Source organism: Carlito syrichta, unplaced genomic scaffold (assembly GCF_000164805.1).
Source record: "Carlito syrichta isolate Samal-C Ts95f unplaced genomic scaffold, Tarsius_syrichta-2.0.1 Scaffold305810, whole genome shotgun sequence".
Taxonomy (NCBI): Eukaryota; Metazoa; Chordata; class Mammalia; order Primates; family Tarsiidae; genus Carlito; species Carlito syrichta.
In genome coordinates, this window is record NW_007249906.1 from 172,886 (window position 1) to 182,999 (window position 10,114).

General features: G+C 47.6%; 1 pseudogene; it reads right to left on the reverse strand.

The window, feature by feature from the left end:
- Nucleotides 1-1,538: 1,538 nt before the first annotated feature.
- On the reverse strand, nucleotides 1,539-1,766 carry LOC103265043 (annotated as a pseudogene).
- Between the last annotated feature and the right edge of the window lie 8,348 nt (nucleotides 1,767-10,114).

A 10,114-nucleotide genomic window follows, 5' to 3' on the forward strand; every position in this document is an offset into this window, starting at 1 on the left:
ACACACACACACACACACACACACACACACACACACGGCATCCATCAGGTTACAGTGCCTTCTGGTCCTCTGTCCAATGCCTCCTGATTCTCTGTTCCCACCAGAGATGCTCCTTCGCATTAAGCCATAGCCTCGGTCACTGTCAGCCAGAGACAGAACACCAGCTAATGTGATTTAGTCAAAGAAGCTTGAGATCTTTGCAATTTGGCAAAAAACAAGTAGGTTCTGATTTTGTTTTTATATGGAGCTAAGGAGCCTATATGGGAGCCTTGGATTGAGTGATCTCCACAGTAGAGTTGCAGATTTTTTGGTTTTTTTGAGTTGGAGTCTTACCCTGCTGCCCAGGCTGGAGTGCAGTGGCACACTCACAGTCACTGCAGCCTCAACCTGCTGGACTCAGGTGATCCTTCCATCTCAGCCTTCCAAGTAACTGGAACTACAGGCACATGCCACCATATGCCCGGATAATTTTTTTATGTATTATAGAGATGAGGTCTCGCCAAGTTGCTCAGGTTGGTCTCGAACCCGTGGGCTCAGGTAATCCTCTCACCTCGGCCTCCCCAAGTGCTGGGATTATAGATGTGAGCTACTGTGCCCGGTCAAGTTGCAAATTTAACAAATAAAATTTGAGGAAGCAATCTTTGCAAGGGACATACCTAAAAAATTATTTGTTGCTTATTTAAAATTTAAATTCAGCTGAGTGTTCTGTATTTTATTTGTAATCCTACTCTCAGACCCTTCCTGCTGGGCCAGTCTCTAAAATCATGGTGCCTGTAGAAGCCCTGGGATATGTGGAAAGAGCATAGAAGGCTACAAGTGACACCTCAGATCTAAGACTAGAGGTACAGGGGGAGGACCTCTATTGCACACCTGGGACAGGGCTCTGGTGGTAAGGGCTGGGCACCTATGTTCCCTATTTTTTTTTAAGTTGAGGAGTTTATTAGAGAAATAAAGGCATAGACACTCCCAGTGACCTAAAGAAAACTCTCAAAATGTCTCTTCTAACCAAATGGGAGCCTGGCCCTAACCGCCCCCAAATGACAAGAAACTGGTGTGTTATCAACAACGTTCTTTGGTAACCACACTGCCAGGGCATGAGTGTCTTGGCTAGGACGGCCCCCATATCCCACCAAAGGCGAGGAGGAAAAAAACTGTTTACAGAATCAGTGCAGAGGCAATGAGAACTTCAAGGAAAGTCTGAGAGAGAAAGAGAGAGGTGGGGAGAACTTTCACCAACAGTCCCAAGCTTATGACTCTGAATGCCTGAAATACATTGACAAGTAGTTCTATAAAATGTTACTGAAAAGGTCAAATTCCTCATGCTGTTTCCTAGAATCCCCCTAGACTTCTCCCTACCTGCCACAACACACCCCTCGATGTCCATGGCAGAGCCCAGAGGCCACACTTTTGAAAAAATAAAGACAAGAATAAGTCCTGTTGCTCTTTAAGGAGAGAGGAAGGAGCTGAAGGCTGCTGGGGTCTTTCGCACATGTCTCGTGCTCCGTAAAGCAACTTCTCAGCAGTGGCATGGCACAGCTCTAGGTGAGCGTCTCATCTTGTGTCACCCGTGTTTCAGTGTATTCTGTTCTCCCTTCAAGGGCTGTCAATTTCTCGTTTAGTGTTGCGAGTCTCGGACGACAAGACGTATGGAACGAGTTGAGAAAGTCTGCGATTTTCTTGATGCTGCTGGTGATGACCTCAATGCATTCCTGGTTCTTCCAGTCCAGGTGCATCTCCTGCTGCACCGGATCCTCTTGTCCCACCATGGCGATTGCCCCATGTTCCCTATTTTGCAGAGAGATAGGGCTTTCCTTGTTGTGGAATCCCTAGGTTCAACTGAGGGGAAATTTCTTCCTTGTCCTGGGAGACCTGGGATTGTTATAGCCTGACTGGGTTCTTATGCCCACTGTCCAGGAAAACCAATACTGACACAGCCACTGCAGTGGAGATAGGGTTTAATATTGCAAAGCATCTGCGTGAAGAAGAGGCAAGATGTATCTCAAATCCACTCCCACCCCCAAAATTTCAGAGGCTCGGGCTTTTTAAAGGGAATTTGGCAGGAAGGGGGCAAGGGATTGCTGATCGGTTATGACATTTGGAAATTGCCTTTATGCTATGGAGCTAAGTTTTGGAAAGCGGAGTCACAGGATGGGTGGAGTTTGTGTTCTGGGTTGGAGTCTGGAGAATAGCTCAGATACCAATTCTTAGATTTTACAATAGATGCTACTAATAAAGCAATTTTCGGACCATCAGTTACTGGCCCCAGGGCAGTGAGCCGTTATGGAGATAGTTTAGGAGGAAGGAATGGAAAAGGTGGAGTCCCTAGAGACTGGAGCCACTTTTGTTCTCCAACCTTTGCTTTTTTTAATCTTCTGCCCACTGTTTGAGGGAGAGTATGTTTATCTCATAGGGTGGGACCAGCTGAGAAACCAGCCTTGTAGAAGAGTTTCCCCCGCCTCCCCAGGGATCAGGACATGAAGATAATCAGTTGCCTTCTATTGGAGCAAAGCAAACCTAGAAACCTAATAGATTGGATTTCTAACCATCGCTGCAGCTGTTTGGGGTTCGGGTCTCTTTTACAGCTTTTATCCCATGGCCTGGTATTAATTTTATATTCGCAATTTCAGGACGCTGAATCTAGAATGTGAGTAGAACCATTTAGAAAACCAAGAACTCCTGAGCCCGCGGGTTCGAGACCCGCCTGGGCAACTTGGCGAGACCTCATCTCTACAATAAATCAAAAATCAGCTGGGCGTGGTAGCGCGCGCCTGTAGTTCCAGCTACTCGGAAGGCTGAGGCGGAAGGATCGCCAGAGCCCAGCAGGTTGAGGCTGCGGTGGCCGGGAGCGGCCACTGCCCTCCAGTCTGGATGACAGAGTGAGACTCCAACTCAAAAAAAGAAAAAAGAAAGAAAACCAGGAACTGAAGACAGAAGAGGTGTGCAAGTGCATCAGGCCTGAGGGCTGGTTTCTCAGCTGGTCCCACCCTATGTGTGCCCTATGCTCAACCCTGCCTCCCATCTTGCAGGGAGCCCGGCCTGTTCCAGGCAATAGCTTGACCTTCCCTCTTTTTGCTCTTGGCTGCTCCTTCTCACTGGCTCTGAATAAAGTCTCTAGAAGAAAGTTGCTGGCCGGAGAGGCAGACAAGCTGGGTGCTCCCCTGGTTTTGCTTCCAAGTAGCTATGCACTTCGGCAAGTCATTCAGACTTTATGTGTCATAGTATCTTCGTCTGTTAAACGGGAGTCACAAAACATTCTGCCTTGTAGTGTAGAAAAATCAAAAGCAAACAACAGTGAGATTCCATTACACACCGATTCCACAGCCCCAAATCCAGAACACTGACAGCATTAGATGCAACAGGAACTCTCATGCATTGCTGGTGGGGATGCAGACTGGTACAGCCATTTTGGTATTCCCCAAAGGAGACAAAAACCTATGTTTATACAAAAACCTGTAAATGGATGTCTGTAGCAGCTTTGTTCATAATTGTTAAACCTTGGAAGCAATCAAGACGTCCTTCAGTAGGTGAAGAGATAAATCATGGTACATCTAGATGATGGAATATTATTCAGCAATAAAAAGAAATGAGCTATCAAATAATGAAAAGACATGAAAGAACCTTAAATGCCTGTTACTATGTGAAAGAAGACAATCTGAAAAGGCTACATACTGTATGTTTCCAACTATGAAATTTTGGGAAAGACAAAACTAAGGAGACAGTAAACAGATCAGTAAAGACTGATGGAAACAAATGTACCACCCTTGTGGGTGATGTTCATAGCAGGGGAGGCTGTGCATTTCTGGGGCTGTGGTATATGGGAAATATTTGTATCTTCTACCCAATTTTGCTGTGAACCTGTAACTACTCTAAAAATGAACTCTACCAAAAAAAATCAAAAGTAGTTGTATTAATCAGGGTACTCCAGGGACACATAACCCATAAGATGTGTTTTCTCTGTCTCTTTCTCTCTATCTGAAAGGAAGCACCTGTCGAAACCTAGGACAAGCTTAGTTTAGCATAGTCTTTCGCCTCAGCATAACCATTTTGCTTAGACTTGACCCCGACACACTGTGAATCTAGCACAGGTTAGACATAGATATATTTCTAACAGGTTTGAGGGAGCATTCAGATATTTCACTGCAGACCAAGCTGGAAGTCTCCCCCAGCCCCCTCCCTCAGCAAATCTCCATCAGATGCAAGACAAGGACAGAGCCACAGAAATGATAATAGACCACCTTTTGGTCAAGGAGTTTGCGGATTGCAAACTTCTGACAGGTCTCTTACAGGAAAAACCCCTCTGGGCCCAAACCCCCAAGTTAACCTAATCAGCCCTTTGTGACCTATGTGACACAGACAGACCCCACCATGGGAGCAATCATGTGACTCACCCATCCATCTGCCTGAAGTCCATCACCTGATATCAGTACCTGCACTTACCTGCTTCTTCATGATGATGTGGAGCAGACCACCACCCCATTACCTTAATGACCTTCCCCCACTAAGGTGACCTTAATGACCTTCCCCCACTGAAAGGACTCAACCACGAGCAGCCATTTTGCCATTGCCAGACCATTGCCAGGTCATTGCTAGGCTATTGCTACCACCATTGCCTTACTAGACTCTGGTGTGGCCGTGTGCTCTTGGAGCTACGGCTGTCACCATGCTTCTTGGCTTTGGCCCCTTTCCCTGTCTTTGGGAGGTGGATCTCCTTTTTCTTTCTCTCTCTCTCTCATTTACTTTTTAAATAAACTATATTTTCCCATCTAACTTCTGTGCAATTCTTTTTATCTTTCAGGCGACATTGGATCGCACACCAGACACCTCATACCTCCAACTGGCCTGACCTAACATTCTGGAGGCCCTTTGAAAGAATGTGACCCTAACACTGTCTATAATTCATCCATCCACCATCCACCCACCTATCCACCCATGCATCTATTGAGAGATTTATTTTATGGAACTGGCTCATGAGATTGTAAAGGCTGGCAATTCTGAAATCTGCAGGACAAGCCAGCAGGTGGAGACCAGGGAGAGTTGATGGTCCAGACTTGAGTCTCTAAAAGCTATCTGGTAGCAGAGAGCCTTCTTCTTCAACAGAACCTCAGATTTTTTTCTCTTGACTTCTAACTGACTAAATGAGATCCTCCCACATTATGAAGGGTCCTTTGCTTTACTAAAAGCCTACTGATTTAAATGTAAATCTTTAGCCAGGCGTGATAGGGCGTGCCTGTAGTTCCGGCTACCTGGAAGGCTGAGGCGGAAGGATCGCCGGAGCCCAGCAGGTCGAGGGTGCAGTGGCCGTGAGTGTGCCACTGCACTCCAGTCTGGGCGACAGAGCGGGACTCCAACTCCAAAAAAAAAGCAAATCTTTTGCAAAAAATATCAGTGCAGTGACCTGTATTGGTGTTTGACCAAGTACATGGGTGCCATAACTTAGCCAGATTGGTGCATAAAATGAACCATTCAGCAGTCGACAAATGTAGTGTCACATCCAGTTATGGCTTAAGTCAGAAAAGTAAGAAAGTTACCTTTGCATAGTCTTTTAAATGAAAAACTTTTTTTCTGATCATAAAGATAATTCACACTTATGTGTTTAACATGAAACATAGTAAAGAGTAGAAAAGCAAAAATACATTCCCATACTCCTCTCTCTGATCCAGAGTAGGCACCTTTAAAATCTCTCCTAAGCAAACAGGCATGTGCTTTCACACACACACACACACACACACACACACACACACACACACACAATTTCATAGGAACGGTGTTGCCCAAGTCGTAGCCTTCTGTGTTCACTCAGCAATGTCATTAACCCATGCGAACGAGTGTTTGCATGCACCATTCTTATTAACGGATACATTAGGTTCTGTCGAATCAATGAATCATCATTTATGTAACCAACCACCTAATCTGGGGTATTTAGGTTGTTTCACTGTGATTTGAATATTTATTTTTTGCACAGCTGTCTTATGATCGCCTTGAGACAAATTTCCAGGAAAGGCATGGCTGAGCGCAAGGTACATGCATTTTAGAGTTGGATTTCTCTTGTTTTGCTAGCTCGTGGTGTGGTTGTCTCACTAGCACTGTACTTTGGAATCTTTGCTAATCTGATGTGGAAAAACGATATTCATTGTTATTTTTATTTTTGTTTTATTTATTTATTTATTTTTTTGAGTTGGAGTCTCACTCCATCGCCCAGACTGGAGGGCAGTGGCCGCTCCCGGCCCCCACAACCTCGACCTGCCGGGCTCCGGCGATCCTTCCGCCTCAGCCTTCCGAGGAGCCGGAATTACAGTGTGCGCTACCACGCCCGGCTGATTTTTTGATTTCTTGTAGAGATGAGGTCTCGCTGCCCAGGCGGGTCTCGAACCCGCGGGCTCAGACCATCCACTCACCTCAGCCTCCCAAAGGCGCGGGATGACAGGCTGAGCCACCGAGCCCGGCTCATTGTTATTTTTATACTGGAGTCTTTAAAACATGCCTGTCATTCTCTTCGTGATTCCAAACACTCTCCTCTCTCCTGCTCACTTATCAGAATAAAAAGAGGGCTCCAGCACTTACTGTTTTATACATTCAGAAGCATGGACTGTCCTCACTGGGGACTTAGCACCTGGAAGGGAGGTCTGGAGAAGACCACAATGATGGAATTTTAAATTGTTGACGCCAAGGTGCTGGAAATCACCGGAGAAACAAAAACCAGATTATTAACATTCCCTCTTCCATCAGGGTTGTGTTGGCATTATGGTGCAAGGAAGTATGAAAAATGGCCAGCCGTGGATAGCGGTGATGAATGGTGGAAAAGATTTATGATCTCTCACTCCTGCCTGAGAGGAACAGGGAGGCCTTGAAGGCGAGAAGTTGAAGGGCATTTAATTTTAAAGAACTTTTCTTGCCGGTTGTTGAGTTCACCGTGAGGAGGAGGCACATTGTGTGCGGGGATGTCTGTTGAGCCCATGGATGGGACACTGCTTTCTTTTCTTTTCTTTTTTTTTTTTGAGTTGGAGTCTCACTCTGTTGCCCAGACTGGAGTGCAGGGGCCGCTCCCGGCCACCACAGCCTTGACCCGCTGGGCTCCGGCGATCCTTCCACCTCAGCCTTCCGAGTAGCCAGCATTACAAGCGCATGCTACCACGCCCGGCTGATTTTTTGGTTTATTGTAGAGATGAGGTCTCTCTGCCCAGGCGGGTCTCAAACCCACGGGCTCAGGCAATTCACTCACCTCAGCCTCCCAAAGGCACGAGATTACAGGCTGAGCCGCCGAGCCCGGCTTCTTTTCTTTTTAAAAAAAATTTTGGATCACAGGGTGCATGGGATGATTTGTTACCTAAGTTTATTGTGTGAAGGTGAGGTCTGGGCTTCTGACAAGCCCTCCCGGCCATCCTCCAGAAGTGGGCATGGCACCCAAAAGGTGGTTTTATATTCTTTATCCCCCCTCCCTCCCTCTATCCTTTAGTGGTGTTTGGGGTCTGTCGTTCCTTTCCTTGTGCCTGGGAACACTCCTTTCCACTTGTGAAGTTTGAATGGACACATTTGCTTCTTTCCTGGGTTCTTGGTACCTAAAATGAAGTTTACAGAGATGGGTCTATATTGACAGCCACAGAAAGGGAAGTGCTGCTCTCAGAGAGCAAGTCCTGTACAGGCCCATACACGGCTCAGGAGGGCCAGTGCAAGACCAGCTCTATGAAGGAGCAGGACTGTGGTTACCCTGACGCTGCCTTGGCCCTTGCAGACCCCTGAGGCCCCCTCGACCCTGCCTGCTCTGCTCTGTGTCTCTCAGCAACACCCTTTTCTCCTGGCAAGCTGCCGCCTGTTGGAGCCCATGATAAGCAGAGTTCTGCCCTGCAAGAGACGCTTCCTCTTTCCCCTGACAGGGGCTGGCTGGGGGAGTCTTCTCCCACCGGTGGAGATGCAGCTGAGCAAATGTCCATTCCGACTACGTGTGAGCCCCTGACTCAGTTCCCCATGAGCCAGGCAGGCCTTTGCGTGCCCTGCAAAGGCGGTTGACGTTAGTCCAAAGTCCTCAGGGAAGGGCCTGCCACTGACCGGTCTCGAGAGAGAAGAAAACTTGTGGACAAGCCTGGTCTGGGGACTGCTTCACCATGTGGAATGGGACTCCCAGGGGAGTTGGCTTTCCAGTCTGCCCTGGCAGAAAGTCAACTGCGTCTCTCTACGTCTAAGTCTCTAACCTCTAGAAACTTCACAGAATAAACTCCAAAAGGCACACTCAGGGACTCTCCACATCCTCCTCTCCCACGGCCTCGAAGTCCTTGGCTGTGCTGGGGAGTGCATCTTCTCTCTGTTGGTAGCAACAATCAGATTAGATAAGGAGAGGTTCGCAAAGATATTCATCAGGAAGGTGAAAATTGGGTAGGGTGACCTAAGTCCAAGTTAGCCAGGACAGACTAGCAGATAGATACCCATTGTCCTTGGTCATTATTTTTATTTTTATTTTTAGTTTTGGAGTCTCACTCTGTCGTCCAGACTGGAGTGCAGTGGCCGCTCCCGACCACCGCAGCCTCGACCTGCTGGGCTCCCGCGATCCTTCCGCCTCAGCCTTCCAGGTAGCTGGAACTACAGGCATGCACTACCATGCCCGGATAATTTTTTGATTTATTGTAGAGATGAGGTTTTGCCTGCCCAGGCGGGTCTCGAACCCGCGGGCTCAGGCAATCCACTCACCTCAGCCTCCCAAGGCATGGGATTACAGGCTGAGCCACCGAGCCTGGCTTATTTATTATTATTTTTAGAGGTGGGGTCTTGCTCTGCCACCCAGGCTGGAGTGTAGTGGCATGGTCATAGCTCATTGCAGCCTCAAATTCCTGGACTCAAGTGATCTTCCTGCCTCAGTCTCCCTAGTAGATAGGACTATAGTCATGTGCCACCACACTCAGCTATTTTTTTTTCATTTTTTTGTACAGATGGGGTCTGGCCACGTTGCCCAGGCTGGTCTTGAACTCCTGGGCTCAAGCAATTCTCCTGCCTCGGCCTCCCAAAATGCTGGGATTGCAGGCAGGAGCCACACACCTGGCCAAGGGAACATCTCCTTTTAGTATTGGAAGTAAAGGCGAGGAGGTTTCTCTGATGGGATGGAAGCTGGAGGAGGAGCAGCCACGGTGGTGTGTCCTCTCCTTTGTGGGATAGGCTGGTAAGTAGTCTGTTTAGGGGGATGGTGGTATTGGGTTTCTAGAGCTTTTTCCACTGCTTTTCCCCGCCTCCAAGGTCCAGCTTCACGTCTTCTTACTTAGCACATCCACGTCTTCTTTTTGCTTTCAAGCTGCACTTGTCACTTTTGCTGCCTTCACCTCCTGGAAAGATCAAAGGCTTTGGAATTAATCAGATTGGAGTTCAAATTCTGGCTGTGTCCGATTATTATAGTAGCATATGATTTGAGGCAAGTGACTCATGTTTTCTGAGCCTCAGTGTTCTGGATCTGGTAAATCAGGACAGTGCCTTGTAGGTTTGCAGCCAGTGTTATGACGGGTTGACTTGTATCTTCCTCAAGTTTATATGTGGCAGTCCTGTCCTCTGGCACTTCAGTCTCTGCGTTATCTGGAGATAGGGTCTTCACAAACGTAATCATGTTAAAATGAAGCTGTTCAGGCGGGCCTTTATCCAATAAGACTGATGTCTTTATCAAAAGGGGGGAGTTTGGAGACATACACGCATGGGGACATGAAAGCGACCAGCTACAAGCCAAGGAGACAGCCCTGGAATAGATCCCTCCCTCAAAGCCTTCAGGGAGAAATCACCCCTGTTGACACCTTCTGGCCTCCAGCACTGTGAGACACCAGTTTCTGCTATTTCAGCCCGTCAGTTTGTGATGCTTGGTTACAGCGGCCCTGGAACACAAATATAAGTGTGAACTGGAATATTTATGCAAAAGTACCCTGCCACATAATAGGAGCTCAGTAATGACTGCTGAATGAACTGGATCATCCGGGAAACACTCCCCCACCCCCAAACATCCCAGTCCCTTCAACTCTGAGGTTGGCTTGGGCAGGACAGTGCAAGATTTCCACGAGGAAGATGCCGTATTTCCTGCGTCTTCCCCGGGGGGAGACTCCAGGAGGCTGGACTTAAGGGAACGTCAAAGCTGACCTGAACCACACCGATT